This window comes from Mobula birostris, chromosome 13, assembly GCF_030028105.1.
Source record: "Mobula birostris isolate sMobBir1 chromosome 13, sMobBir1.hap1, whole genome shotgun sequence".
Classification (NCBI taxonomy): domain Eukaryota; kingdom Metazoa; phylum Chordata; class Chondrichthyes; order Myliobatiformes; family Myliobatidae; genus Mobula; species Mobula birostris.
In genome coordinates, this window is record NC_092382.1 from 53,386,836 (window position 1) to 53,402,961 (window position 16,126).

Sequence of the window (16,126 nt, forward strand, 5' to 3'; positions counted from 1 at the left end):
TCAGAAAGCGGACATTTACTTTGGGATTTTGTTCCGCTCTGATGAGGAGTTGACGGTGGGGACGACGGAGTCAGCGAGGGTAACGCCCTCTCGGCTGGTCCGCCTTCGCGACTGGCTGTAACCGGTGATTGACATCGCTTCGCACCAATGGGAATAGCGCAGCTCCTGAATCCTCTGTTGACAGCGGTGGGGGAGGGACTGGTCACGTGATTAGTAGCCCAGCCGTTAAACCGGTAAAGCTCGAGCTCACCAGCGCGTGGGTGACGTAAGACACCGCGCAAGTGAGGGCAGTTCCGGTGTGGGGGGGGCATGTGTGACGTCAGGCGCGTGGGCGCGCCTGTGTGACGTCACCTGTGGGCGAGCGCTTCTATTTAAAAACACCTTAATGGACGTTTCTTAACATTTCAGCTGGACAACAACATTAATCACGGGTTTCATCACTGAATCCAGTGTTGTGAGATGTAAAGTCCCCTGTTATGTGTCCGGCTGTGCCGTGTTGTTGGTGGAGTGGGCAGCGTGGTGTTTGTCTCGATTCGGGTCACAACACCAGAATTGCCAGCGGGGTCCACACACAGTGTATTAGTGACCAGAAAACCTCCCGTCCCTGCAGTCTTTGTCTCCTGGAAAACTCAACACCCTGACAATGTGGATCATAGATACCCCTTCCTCTCAGAGTCAGGGAATCATTCAGACAGTGATCAAAGAGAGGAATTATATTTAGCTCCTCCGCAGTTGTGCGGGGTAGGGTTGTTTTTATTTGGGGGGTGTGTCGATGTTATTGTTGCGTTTTGTGCGGAGAGACGGGTATTTTTTAAGGTGGACCATCGGGATGCCGTTCTTTTTCATGCTGGGGAAGCTTGATGTTTCTCTCTGAACGGGGTTCATGTTCTTCCTTTGTTTCGTGGCCTCAGGAGAAGAACAAAAACTCAGAGTTGTATATGGATACCTGCTTTGATAATAAATTAACCTTTGAACTATCCGCTCCGAGCGGGATTTCCCGGTGTATAAACATTTTCACTCCGATTCCCATTCCGGTTGCGACGTGTCAACCCATCGCCTCCTCTTGTGCCAAGATGTGGCCACCCTCAGGGTCCAGGATCAGCACATTATATTCCGTCTGGTTACCCTCCAAACTGATGGTATGAATATTGATTTCTCCTTCCGATGAACAAATCTCCCCCTCACCCCTCCCTCCCACTGCCTCTCTTCCTCTCTGACTTTTCACGTCCTCTCACCTGCTGAATACTTCTCTCTGGATCCACTGCTCCATCCCTTTCTCCTATTCTCCACTCTCCTCTCCTATTAGATTCTATTTTCTTCTGCTCTTGAGCTTTCCCACCTACCTGGCTTCACCTATCACCCTCCAGCTCGGCATTTCCTCGCCCGCCCCGATTTTATTCAGATATTTCCCCTATTCCATCTCAGTCCTGAAGGAGGGTTCAACTGGAAACGTCGAATGTTCATTGATGCTGTCCGGACTGCTGAGTTCCGCCAGCATTTTGTTTGTGTTGCTCTGGATTTCCAGCATCTGCAGTTTGTCGTGTTTGTGATCTACCTCTCCGCTGTCACTCCCGCCTCCGGCCACCGGCGGCGCTGCATGGACCTCCGGCCACCGGCGGCGCTGCATGAACCTCCGGCTACTGGTGGCGCTGCATGGACCTCCGGCCACCGGCGGCGCTGCACGGACCTCCGGCCACCGGCGGCGCTGCATGAACCTCCGGCTACTGGTGGCGCTGCATGGACCTCCGGCCACCGGCGGCGCTGCACGGACCTCCGGCCACCGGCGGAGCTGCATGGACCTCCGGCCGCCGGCGGCGCTGCATGGACCTCCGGCTATTGGTGGCGCTGCATGAACCTCCGGCCGCCGGCGGCGCTGCATGGACCTCCGGCTACTGGTGGCGCTGCACGGACCTCCGGCCACTGGTGGCGCTGCACGGACCTCCGGCCACTGGTGGCGCTGCATTGACCTCCGGCCACCGGCGGCGCTGCACGGACCTCCGTCCACGGGTGGTGCTGCGGCGAATATCCTGCTGAACGTCGGCCCGGTGCCCAGCACAGTTGTCGCCGGCGGTTCTGCTATCGGGGAGGTGAGTAATGGAGTTTGTGTAAATTGGGGATTTGCTGCAGTTGGAAAGGGCCGGGACCGAGTTCTGCCGGACGGCTGCAGGCTCCGGGCTCTCCGGTCCCGCAGCCCCGGTTTTAGCTTTGCGTCCGAGCCCGGGCTGTGGGATCAGTCAGTTGTGGTTCCCAGGCTGGGAAGGGGTTTGGGGTGAAGGGGATCTGTCTGTGTGTGGGTAGAGGTTACGGGTGGACTGTGGGTGTGGGGTGAGTGGTCGGAAAGATGTGGGACCCTAGGCCTGAAAGGGGGCGGTTGTTAGAAAGTGGGATGTCCTTTCAGCAGGGGTGCAGTGCTAATTGTTTTAGGTGCCGGAGCTGACAAAATCAATCAATCTCAATCAATCAATCAATCTCTATCTCTCTATCTATCTATCTATCTATCTATCTATCTATCTCTCTCTCTCTCTCTCTCTCTCTCTCTATATTGTTATGTCAAAATCAGGTTTATTATCACAGGCAATTGACATGAAATTTGTTTGACTCAGCAACAGCAGTTCAATGCAATACATAAATACATATTCTGGCATAGATAATAAATAAATTAAAACATAAGAAATAAAAAAGTAAATCATTATGCATAATGAATAGATTGTTAAAAATGTGTAAAAACAGAAATGATGTATATTAAAAAGTGAGGTAGTGTCCAAAGCTTTCAAAGTCCATTCAGGAGTCGGATGGCAGAGGGGAAGAAGCTGTTCCTGAATCGCTGAGTGTGTGCCTTCAGGCTTCTGTGTCTCCTACCTGATGGTAACAGTGAGAAAAGGGCATACCCTGGGTGCTGAAGGTCCTTTATAATGGATGCTGCCTTTATGAGACACTGTTTCCTAAAGATGCCCTGGACACTTTGTAGGTTAGTACCCAAGATGGAGCTGACTAGATTTACAACCTTCTGCAGCTTCTCACGGTCCTGTGCAGTAGCCCCTCCATACCAGACAGTGATGCAGCCTGTCCAAATGCTCCCCACAGTGCAGCTATAGAGGATTTTGAGCTTGTTTGCTGTCATGTCAAATCGCTTCAAACTCCTAATAAAGTATAGCTGCTGTCTTACCTTCTTTATGACTACGTCAATATGCTGGGACCAGGCTAGATCCTCAGGGATCTTGATGCCCAGTAATTTAAAGCTACTCACTCTCTCCACTTATGATCACTCTTATGATGATTGGTACGTGTTCCCTCGTCTTACTCTTCCTGAAGTCCACAATCAGCGCTTTCGTCTTACTGACATTGAGTGCCAGGTTGTTGCTGTGGCACCATTCCACTAGCTGGCATATCTCACTCCTGTACGCCCCCTCATCACCACCTGAGAATCGACCAACAATGGTTGTATTGTCAGTAAATTTCTCAATGGTATTTGAGCTGTGTCTAGCCACACAGTCATGTGCATACAGGGAGTAGAGCAGTGGGCTAAGCACACACCCCTGAGGTGCGCCAGTGTTGATCGTCAGCGAAGAGGATATGTTATTACCAATCTGCACAGACTGTGTTCTTCTGGTTAGGAAGATGAGAATACAATTACAGAGGCCCAGGTTCTGCAACTTCTCAATTAGGATTGTGGGAATGATGGTATTAAATGCAGAGCTGTAGTCGATGAACAGCAGCCTGACGTAGATGCTTGTGTTGTCCAGGTGGTCTAAAACCGTGTGAAGAGCCGTGGGGATTGCATCTGCCGTTGACCTATTGTGATGACAGGCAAATTGCAGTGGGTTCAGGTCCTTGCTGAGGCGGGAGTTTATTTCAGTCATAACCAACCTCCCAAAGCATTTCATCACTGTCGATGTAAGTGCTACCGGGCAATAGTCCTCAAGGCAGCCCACATTCTTCTTCTTTGGCGCTGGTATAATGGTAAACCGAGATGAAAGAAATATATCAATTCTAGAGCTCCACAGAAATATAGTGATAGTTAAAACATTAACAATAGTATAGCCTATCAGTACATTTCAGTGTATAACTGGTACAATAAAACATATAATACTTAATAATATGACAAAGTATTACTCAGTTGCACTCACTAATTATCATAAAATATAATTATCAAGCAAGTGAAGAAAAAGACACCAATCATGTGTTTTACCAATTTAAAAGTAATTACCTACTTACCAAATGCCACCAATGAGAAGTTTCAAAATAATTTCCTTAAAGGGTCAGGCGTAATATGTATTCGGGGGTCTGAAGCAACTCTTGTCCTGGTATCATCTGCTGATCTGTGGTACTGCAGCCATGTTGTGACATACGGCTCAGATTCCACTGAACTAGAGGAGGTCTGTGTCGTTTAACAAACATAAGTGCTGATACATGATCTATGAGAGTCCTTGAGTGTGTTGTTGTTATTTTCAAGTTGATGTGACTGAATCCTCTCTCATACTCAGCAGTACTAATAGGAATAACTTGTGAACAGCTCAGTAATGGGCGTAAATCTTGGGGGATGCGGCGTCCACGATCCTCCACATAATCTCTGAAGGCATTTATTACAGAGGAAGAAGAAAGCTTAAACCTCTTACAGAGAGATGATATTGCAGCTTCTCCATCATTCTCCATCAGGCAGAAGGTACCGAAGCATCCGGGCTCACACGACAAGACTGCGTAACAGCTTCTTCCCCCAAGCCATCAGACTCCTCAATACCCAGAGTCTAGACTGACATTCACATCATTTATTATTATATTGTTATTTGTCCGCTACTGTGCCTATTGTCTTGTTTATAAATTATTGTACTGCCCTGCACTGTTTTTGCACACTTTATGTTGTCCTGTGCAGGGCTGTAGTCTAGTGCAGTTTTTTAATGTTGTTTTTATGTAGTCTAGGGTAGCCTTGTGCAGTCTCACATAGTCTAGTGTAGTTTTGTGTTGTTTTATGTAGCACCAGGGTCCTGGAGAAACATTGTCTCGTTTTTACTGTGTACTGTACCAGCAGTTTATGGTCGAAATGATGATAAAATACAACTTAGCTTGAAAAAAAAATTAAGCGGTATTTCAGCTGGCCAGTTATCTTTTATCAAGGACACACATTTCATTTAACAGGGAATTAATACATACTTTGAGCTTTAGAAGTTTGAGAACCTTTCAAGGATGTTGCTGTGAACATAAGATGCTGCAAGTCGTTTATAAGACGAGTAAGAAACTGTCGATAATTAATGGAGACAATTTTGTTGTTGCTTGTTAAGGTAATTTCTCCAAACTTCCCCTTTTCAACTGCCTCTTGAGCTTCTAGAGTTTTTGTACCAGGTTGGTCTTTCAGTCCATGCAGTGATCTTCTGATCCATTGGGTCAGTTTGTCTGCATAAACAGTCGTAGTAGTGTGTTTCTGTAAACACTCTGACAGTAAACCAAGTTCATGCAACGTGTCATACGTTAGAGCTCAGTCCAATAGAAACTGTCCTGAAGAATCTTTTCAACAGACCTTCATAGGTTTTTCTCTCACTCCCAGATCCTGTTTCATTCTTCATTGCTTTTTCAAAATGAAAACACAGTGCTTCATAATTTTGTCACACTGCTGAAACTGTTCGAAATGAGCTAGCCACGCACCTGGTGCCCAGAACACGGCCTATTTCGCAAATTTGTTGTTCTAGTTGAGAGGCACATTCAGACAGTTCCTTTTGATTTAGAGGTGATCTACTGTAAACAGAGTAGAATTTGTTGATAAATGATTGAAAATGATTTATTCTATGAACTTCTCTCACTGAATCACCTACTGCAAGTTCTAATATGTTATTAAGACTACGCCAATTTGTCACATCAGGGTTATGTTCCTTGAGAATTGTAGCAACACCAGATTTGACAGCAGGCATTATGTTCACCTGATCACTAGCAAATGCTACAAGGTTCTGTTTCAAGTAAGAGTCATCAAACCCATGGTTCTTGAGACAATTCAGAAGATGCTTAACAATAGTTGCAGCTTTCTGATCAGGCAGTTCAATTAGATCTAAAAACATAAAATGGGGATCCCCTTCCTTATCACGTTTCAAATTAACTATTTGTGCGGTCTTAATGCTGAGGCTTTTTGATTCATCAATGAGAACAGAAAATTTGCCATTTTTTCTGTTTGATATGCTAGCAAATTTTCTTTTTTATATTAATGGCTGCTGTTGACGTCAGAAGTTTACATACACCATAGCCAAATACTCAGTTTTACACAATTCCTGACATTTAATCCAAGAAAACATTCCCTGTCTTCGGTCAGTTAGGATCAGTACTTTATTTTAAGAATGTGAAATATCAGAATAATAGTAGAGGGTGTAAAAGAGGTTTACCAGGATATTGTCTAGATTAGAGGGCATCAGCTATAACGAGAGGTTGGACAAACTTGTGTTGTTTTCTCCAGAGCGGCGCAGGCTGGGCTGAGACTGGATGAACGTTTATAAGATTACGAGAGGAATAGATAGAGTGGACAGACAATATATTTTTCCTGGAGGTTGAAATGTCTAACACATTTAAGGTGAGAGGGGATGTGAGCGGCAAGTTTGTTTCTTTCCACAGAGTAGTGAGTAGCTGGAATGCTCTGCTTGGGTTGATGGGAGACCCCCACCAGTCACGTGATCCCATTTGCCCGTCGCATTTAACCACAGATGTAACAAGCCCGTTGTGCATGCTCACAGTCTCCGGGTGAGCCGTGTTTTCCTTTCCGCTCAGTGCTGGACTGGACTGGATCATCTGCAGGATTGGGAAAGTGTCTTTGCCTCCTGGGTCGGGGTGCCAGGGGTTGGGATCACTGTCTGTGGGCCAAAGATATCACTTTCCCATCGGTGTGTATTGAGACCGATCCCGAGCGGGGAGATCTGATGTTGGCCGTGAGCCCTGAACCGAAAGCCAATTACTCATTTAGTACCCAGTTATCTGGGCTCTTCAAAAAATGTGTCGACTTCACTTAATCTGCATTGAACGATCCAAACCAGGAGCCCAGGCTGCCTATTTCCGCAGAATTCCTGCCAACAGCTTCAGTGAGGCTGTGTGCCGCAGATCTGCCCCACCCTCCGCTTTGTGACGCAAATTCATATGGTGTGTCCTTCAGTCACCGGATGGGTGGTGATGCTTCCTCCATGTTGCGTTGGGGAAATCTGATGTTGGCCACCGAGTCCTGTTAACTTCCCCCAACTCGCCTCATTTCCTGAGGCTCCTCGCATTTGTCCTGAAGCTTTATGGATCTTGTGTCTTCTCCCCGACTGGAGTGGGTGAGAAAGGAGAACGTCCCAGGTTTTGGGGATCTTTGATTTCACTGCCTACTTTACCGAGGGACTGGGAAGTCTAGGGGGAGAGAATGGTTTCTGTGATGTGCTGATCTGTATCCAAAGTTCTCTGCTGTTCCTCGCAGTCACAGGCAGAGTAGTTACCATACAAGGTGTGAAGAGTCCGGGTGGGAAACTTTCTATGGTGTGTTGATAAAAATTTGGTGAGGGTCAAAGGGCATATGCCAAAATTCTTATTGTTTGTTCTAACTATGTCATTTTATGAGCTTTTATTATGTGCGATTAATTCAGTATCTGTGTATCAGTGATCGTCCTTGATCCCTTCTCCCACCTGGTTCCTTGTGCTCATCCCTGCCCATCTTGTTCAACCTCTGTTTAGTCTCCTGCCGCCCGCTTCAGTGGTATGCATCAACCATCTGGGTCAACCTCGGTCCACCCTGTATCCCACCACCTCAATGTTATATATCAGCAATCTTTCTTTTACCCTTTGTCTTCATTGTGAAGTGTTCTTTTGCACATTTGGCCTTGCTGAGTTATTTCCAGAATCGGTTTTGTTAGCTGGAATGCCAGAGGGTCATCAGGTACCAGTTCTGTTGTGCATTGGTGTGGAGATGCTAGTTATTGAACTGTGACTGGCTGACACACTGCAGCATTTTACTGGCAGCAAAGAGTACTGGGAGAGTTGGTGCTTCGGCTATAATCCTGTGATCTACATTCCAGGCATATGGAACTGTTGGTGTTTTGGCTTTGACTTTGGTTAGTGCTTCTACAGATGGGGATGGATGGTCGTGCTTCTGCAATGAAGCAGAAATTTCGAGCAGCTGGAGGAGGGATGTATGGTTAAGTAAACCTACCGAATGCTGAAAAGCCTGGACACAGTGGATATGGAGAGGATGTCCCCATTAGACAGAGAGTCTGATCTGACAGCACAGTCTCAGAATAAAAATGTTTCCCTTTAAAACTGAGATGAGGAAAATTTTTTGGCCTAAAGATATCTGATCTGTGGAATTTGTTGCCGCAGAGGTTGGTTGAGGCTGCCATTTGAGTAATTTTATAACAGAGATTAATATATTCATGATTGCTAAGTAGCTTCAGGGTTACAGGAGGAAGGCAGGAATATGGGGTTGGAATAAAACTCAGCCATGGTTGAGTGGTGGGGCAGACAAGATGGATTGAATCACCTAATTCTGTTCCTGTCTCTTATGTCTCACCATGTCTTATGCCATATCGTTTTGTGACGTGTGAGGGACAATAAAAGATTGTTCACTGAGATCATTATAGCTGCCTTCAATGTTTAGCTTTCTGAGTTTTGTTCTTAGTAACATTAAGCAGAAATGTTTGGTTCTCCTTTTTATTGTTAATGTGCTTCATTACCTTTCGTGTTACAGTTAGACCTGCGGTGAGAGATTCATTGGAAGAAAACCCCAACTGGAAGCAAACCACGACTCAAATGAGGGAACAACAACATCTGAACCAGCCCGAGGATTTTGAGCATTAACTGGAGAGAACCCATCTGATTTGGAGGATCCAGTGATTCATCAGGAGAAAGTTTGGTGAGTCTCATTTACTCAAACACTGGTCCTTTAGGCATTACATACCTGTACAAAGGAAGGTAGGAAATAGTTGGAGTGAGACTGAATGTGCCCAGAAGTACCAGTTATGCCTCTGTCAGACCCAGTTACAATCACTCCAGGTCTGGTAATGTGTTTCCAGCAGCCCAGCCCTTTAAAACCACTCACATTCTGTGGAAGTTGAATCCGGATAAAGTCACTCAGAGACTGTATAAGTACAAACTCATTTTTCCAAGCACCTGGGGCTTACTCAGTTCGTCGCTCAAACAGGAACAGTCTATGACTGTACCTGCCCTATCCAGTAACTGACTAACAATTCCCCTTACACCACAGGTATATCTGTCCAGATACCCCCCACACAAGATAGGCTGGAGCCAAAGTTATTTACTACATGACAGCCCCTAAAGACAAATTACAAAATAGTCATAATGGCTTACACACACAGAACAGACTGAAGCTGTCCTATATCTACACATGAGTGCACAGGGAGATAAGCATCCTGAAACCCCAGCTAGCTACCCTCAAGAAGAAATATGGCTCAGCATGGCTCAGCACATCTGTTGATCATCAGCAGTTTCTTTCAGAAAACAAGCTGCTATTGTTTAACGAAGTGTTAACCCTTTTACATACTTTATCATTCCCTCCTTTTCATCATTACATCATCAACAAAGCAGTATTTTTTTTACAGAGAAAGTAACCGAGTACAGCATTGACTTATCAGTGGGTAAAAACAGCAGACATCAGTAATGATAACAATCATATGTACAACTATTCGGCCATAATGCAATATCTCGCCCCACATATTACCGAACAGACCTTCGAAGACCACCATTTCGACCCTTCGGTGAACCCGTGTAAATCCTGCCCTACTTCCTTGATGCTGTCAATCTCCTTGGCAGTGTGCTCGGAGAGGGATGTAATGTTAGTAGATTCATGAGGGATATAGGTGCAGCATTCTGTGTAAATAATAGCACAGGTTCCCCCTTTCTCAGCCAGGATAAAACCTAAAGCCATACGATTCTGTAGGACTGTTTGCCAGATTGCAGTCATTTCAGTGGATATTTCTGTTACTTGGGCCTGTGTTTCTGTCAGGGCCCCTGCAGTATTGTGGCCAGCTCCTCAAGTGCTGTAGCCAAATTGATTCTCTCTCATGAATTCCTGGCTACTCCATAGGAGAGAAAAGCGATCATCCAAAATCGCTCAGTCTCAGTTATTCCTCTCCGCTGTTGGGCACCTGCAAGTATGGCCAGGATGCATGTTTCCCAGTATAGGAAGTTCTGTTTGGTGGGGGCCCGAGATACCATCCCTCAAGACACTGACAGCCACAGTCATCTCTGACTGAACCACAGTTCCTCACCTCACTTCCCCGGGTGATATTTGAGAAAGCCCAGTCTGAGAGTTCCTCAGTCTGGTTGAGCGGGATTACTGACATTGGAATCATAGTTTTACCATGCTGGGGAATTTCACCACAAACCCAGCAGGCCCCTACTTCTACCTGTTTGGCATAGGTGTGACAGAAAGGTGTTAACATGGGGGCCCCCGGATTCTGGGGTGAGCCCTCTCAAAGATGTAAACACGAACACCACTATCAACCAATACATTTTCCTTTAGTCCAAGAGAGTCCTTCTACTCAGTTCCTTCAGTAACACGTTTGTTGTCTGTTCGATGTATCCACCGAGATTGCCCCTTCAGTTTCACAGCTGTGGGAGTGGTCAGTAACTCCTGATGTGGTCCTCTCCACCGAGGTCCGAGTTTCCCTCGATCCCAGTTCTTGATCAGGACAAAATTCCCAAGTTCTGTGGTGGGATAGTCACTCCTCTCTGTGGGGTAGTTCTCTTCCTTGTAAGCCTGCCATACCTGCGAATGTAATGCTTGGAGAATTTTGGTTAGTTGGCCCGTAGTCATGTACAATTTCCGGAAGATTATTTATGTACAACTCCAAATGCATAACGGGAATCTGTGTAAACGTTCGCACTTTTGTCTGTTGCAAGGATACAGGCATGAGTCGGAGCAAGCAGCTCAGCCTTCTGGGTGGAGGCAGCTGCCTCAAAAGAGGCTTGCTCAACTATTTCACTGTCCGTCACTATCGCATAGCCAGAATATCGTGCTGGATTCACAAAGAGCTTCCATCCTCATAAAATATTGCCTCGGGATTGAGGGGATGTTGCGAAATGGGTGGGAGAGTCTGTCCTTCTCTCACGGTGATCCGGATAGGGAGCAGTTGGTGTGGCCGACTTCATGGCCTGAAATTGCCCAGAGATGGGGTATAACATCTTGGGTTCAGTCAATATTAAAAGTGTGCCTTACCAGATGTCCCGTCTTCACCTCAGACTCCTTCCAGTATCGGAGTTGGCCCGCGGCAGAGTCTTGCCAGTCTCCCTTGGTGCTGGGGACTTGTTTCGTCAGGGTGTAGGCAAGGAACTCCAGTTTCTTCCCTCGGAGAGGTCCCAGAGTGCTATCCTGTCTGTGCAGAGAATCTTGACTTACAATGGTTAGAGCAAGTCTCTCCCTGCTAGATTACACCTCAGACTGGTGGTGACTGTAAATGAAACCACACACTGGGTCCCCCTGGAATTCCACCTTCAGTGGCTGGGTACGTGAATACGTACGTTCTGTGCCTTCAAACCCAGACAGAGTGATTGTAGAATCTGATAGCTGGAATCCCTTTTCCAGTACTATTTTCCGATACCTGGTTGAGAGTGGTTGTGGTTGTCCCCATATCAATCATAAACAGAATTGGAATTCCAGCAACTTGCAATATTACATTGGGCTTTTCCCGAGGAGTGGTACTCATGGTAGGAAGCATCCTTGCTTGTCAATTTTATGGATTGTTGTCCCCACCTGTCCCTTGGTAGGTTTTTGTTCCCATTTCTGATCCCCAGATATAGCTTGCTCGCGTCCTTCACCCTGCTGAACATATTCACCTTTAATATTAGTGCCCTTCGGGGTTGATCAGGATTCGAAAGTCGGCTCGCAATAGTATGTCAAAGCTCGTCGCATTCGATTTTGTTCACTGTCAGGCCAATCCATATTATTTGTTTTAATCATGTTGGCTAACTTAGTTGGTAAGCATTGGAACAGTAAGACATCAAACTGGGCAGACGGATTCCCATCATTAAAGGCTTGGTCTCCTGTGAAAGTGCCGTAGCAGGCCACAAATCGCTCCCAATAGTCTGGTCCCGATTCCCCAGGCTTAGGTTTGCATTCAAGTACTTTAGTGATGTTTACAGGTTGCCGGAGAGCCCTTTCCAAGGCTTGAATAATCCGGTCTGTCTGTTCATTCTCATTATGGTTTCCCACTGGTAACTCCTGATAGGTTTGGTATCTCAATTCTGCCTTTCATTTCCCCCTCCTCAGCTCAGAGAATCGTGCAGCAGAGACAGAATAAATCTTGCGGGGTCACTTTAAGCATTTGTAGAGTACTGCAGACATACTGAGCAAACTGCACTGGTTTTTCTTTTCTATCTGGGGCCTGATTCATGATCATTATCATTTCTTAAGGCTTCCAGGGTGCATACAGAGGAATCACTGAGGGCAGTCCTGCTTGTGGATTGGGCAGCATTTGGGTGGGCAATTGTCTTTGTGGAGCCATTAACTCTGGGGTTTTATTGGATTCTTCCCTCCCTGTCTCGGAATAATCCTCAGTATTCCCTGTGTGGATCTCTTTTACCCGAGCAGCCGCCGTATCTGAGCACTGGGAGGATTGGGGTTCAGGAGCACTGGGTGCACTTGGACAGTGTGCAAAGGCTCTTGTGAGAAAATCCTTCATTACCCGTTAACAGGCCTACGAGATAGGTTGTGTGAGAGTGCAGATGAACCCAATCGAACCCAAAGGAGATCAAAGTTCTTAGTGCCAGTGATTTGCTAGCTGTAAGAATGAATACCTCTCTATATAAAATTCACTGTGCACATTTTGTCACTGGGTGGAAAAAATGCACAGTACAAGATTTTTGTGCACACTGGTCATTACCAATTAGAAGGGACATTGGTGGGAAGGTGGGGAGACCTCCAGTGTCCCTGATGCCCTCACCTGCAACAGGGGTTCCCAACCTTTTTTGCACCGCAGACTGGTTTATTATTGACAATACTCTTGTGGACCGGCCGACTGGGGTGGGGCGGGGTAGAGTTACAAAGGGACAAGGATAGCAGTCAAATAAGTTGTGTTTACTCTGAGAAAGACTACAATGACCATGAAGCCTTGCACGGGCACTTGTGTGTGCATGCGTGTACGTACCGATTTTTTTTCTACAAATCGTTTTTGGCGATTCTGTTCAGTGAAACTACGCTGTACATACATTATTTCTACTTTACATAGGCTGGGTATTTATCGTATCATTCCAGCTTTTACTTTATATTACTGTTATATAGTGATAAGTCAATTATAAGTCACTTGTAAGTCATCATAACATTTTAAGTAACGTTTGGATATTAAACACACAGCACATATTTTCCCCGTATGAACATATAAAATCATTGCAACACACCAATATCGCTGAATCAATGGGAGCCCTGGGCTTGTTTCCCTGCAACAAGACGGTGCCATTGAGGGGTGATGGGAGACAGTGATACTCGAAGGGAGTTCCTTATGTCCAGTCTATTCCACAATTTAGTTTTCATTGCAGAAAACCCCGCTTTGCAGAGATATGTTGGAAATGGAATCAACGTTTTTCGTGCTTTCGTGGCTATCCCAAGATATTCAGCCTTGACTTTGATCCGGAATGCCGGCAGAGATGTTATGTCAAACGTACTTTTCAGCCCACCATCATTTGCAAGCTCGAGGAGTCGATCTTCTTCCCGTGCTGACATGGATGACGTGTGCGGTTTGACCTCTCATGCGTTCAAGTTCAGCAGAGCAGTGGGCATGATAGAGAATGAGGAAGGGTGCAGCTGACTCATATTGCCAAATCATATTGTTGCCTCGCGGCCCGGTACCGGTCCATGGCCCGGTGGCTGGGGACCACTGACCTACAAGATGTGCATCCAGCTGCAGCTTGTAACCCTGCACTTTAAGGAGTTGGAACTTGAGATGGATGAATTCCGGATCATCCAGGAGTTGGAGGGGTTGATAGATATAACATGAAGAGAGGTGAGTTACACCCAAGGTGCAGGACACAGGAAACTGGGTGAGAGTCAGGAAGGGGAATGAGGTTAAATAGCCATCGCAGAGTACTCTTGATGCTATCCTGCATAACAACAGGTGGGCCACTTTAGAAACTGCTCGGGGTCGGGAAATTACCTGGCAGAGGAAAGTCAAAGCGGTGACAAGGGATTTGTTAGTTCAGGAATTTAAACTAGCAGAGGTCTAATATTCTAGTGGTAAGTTTGGCTTGTGCGAGTGTGGGGAGTCGGGGGTGTTGGTTAAACACAGTTGGAAAGAAACTGTTCCCAAATCTGGCCGTACGAGTCTTCAAGCTCCTGAACCTTCTCCTGGAGGGAAGAGGGACGAAAAGTGTGTTGGCTGGGTGGGTCGTGTCCTTGATTATCCTGGCAGCACTGCTCCGACAGTGTGCGGTGTAAAGTGAGTCCAAGGACGGAAGATTGGTTTGTGTGATGCGCTGCGCCGTGTTCACGATCTTCTGCAGCTTCTTCCGGTCTTATGGATGTTATGTTGACTTGTAGAAGACATTGGTGAGGCCTAATTTGGAGTCTTGTTTGCAGTTGTGGTCACCTACCTACAGGAAAGATGTAAAAGAGGTTGAAAGAGTTCAGAAAAAATTCACAAGGATGTTGCCAGGTCTGGAGGACTTGGATTATTGGGAAAGATTGAACAGATCAGGACTTTATTGCTTGGAATGTGGAAGATTGAGGGGAGATTTGATTGTGACAGAGGTGCATAGATAGGGTAAATGCAAGCTGGCTTTCTCCACTGGGATTGGGTGGGCTACAACCAGAGGCCATGGGTCAAGGGTGAAAGGTGAAAGGGTAGGGGAACATGAGGGGAAACGTCTTCACACTGACTGTCATCCAGGTGTGGAATGAGCAGCCAGCACACCTGGTGCCTGCAAGCTCAAGTTGAACATTTCAGAGGTTTGTACAGGTACCTGGATGGTAGGGGTATGGCAGTAGAAAGTTTAAGTAGCTCGGCACCAACCAGGTGGGCCAAAGGGCCTGTTTCTGTATTGTATTATTCTATGACTGTGACAAGAACCTGAAATAATACAAAAACTCACTTTAAGTCCTTTTACTAGCTGTGCGGACCAACCATTCATCTCAGCAGGAATTGTTTATATGGTGTTAAAACTGTGGCAGTTAATAATACATAAAAGAAAAGTTAATAATACATAAAAGAAAATTCCAGCTGCACTTTAACAAAGGCTATTTGTGTGAGAGTGTTTCAGTTACTGTGGGGCCAGGCACCCATGCAGCTCAGTGGGAACAGGGAATAATACCAATGGAGAGAGTCAAACTGAGCCAGGTCACAGATTGGGGATGGTAGAAACATAGAAAAAAAAACTACCCCATAACACGGGCTCTCTGGCCCACAAAGCTGTGCCGAATATGTCCATACCTGAGAAATTACCTCTAATTTTCTGAGCTCCATATACCTGTCCAGGGGTCTCTTAAAAGGCCCTATTGTATCCACCTCTGCCACCGTTGCCAGCAGCCCATTCCACACACTCAGCACTCTCTGCGTAACAAAACTTACCCCTCACATCTCCTCTGAACCCATTCTCATAGAGACAGGAAGAACATCAGAGAATTTGATGGTCATTCCAGATACCATCACTGTGCGCAGTTAGAAGATGATTTCTTGCTCTAACTTGGGTTGAACTTCACTGTAACAGCGTGATGCCAGATCACACCTTGACAGCTCAAGTGATCTCATCTGAAATGTTGTCCTGCACCCATTGATGGATTTTGTAAATCTTTTTACAGGTTAAAAATGACAGGGAATTTGTCTACGGGAATCTTGAACACAACACGCTAGTTTTGCTGTCTCTGTCCAGATATTTAAGAAGTGGAGCAAGGGATTCACTCGATCATCTGACTGACTGGCACGCTCGTCATTTTACACAGGGGTGAACCCATTCACCTGCTCAGACAGTGGGAATGGATTCAGTCAGTAATCTCAACTGAAGGTACATCAGCAAGTTCACACTGTGCAACTCCATTCCCTGTTAGTGTTTGCTCTTTTGTTTGCCCTCTCTTTGGCTTTTATGTTGGCTTTGGCTTCTCATTTCAGACACGGTTGTGTCCTCCTGCCTTTCCAATGCTTCCATTTCTTTGGGATGTATCAATCACTCAGCTCCTGAATTGCTC

General features: G+C 46.1%; 1 protein-coding gene across 1 annotated transcript in view; it reads left to right on the forward strand.

The window, feature by feature from the left end:
* The first annotated feature begins 2,004 nt into the window (after positions 1-2,004).
* LOC140206847 (uncharacterized) overlaps positions 2,005-16,126 on the forward strand; it is a 69,082-nt gene continuing 54,960 nt past the window's right edge. Inside the window, exons 1-3 of the mRNA XM_072275096.1 lie at positions 2,005-2,087; positions 8,684-8,848; positions 15,743-15,945. The gene's annotated coding sequence lies outside the window, so the exon portion shown is untranslated. The remainder of the gene's footprint in view (positions 2,088-8,683; positions 8,849-15,742; positions 15,946-16,126) is intronic.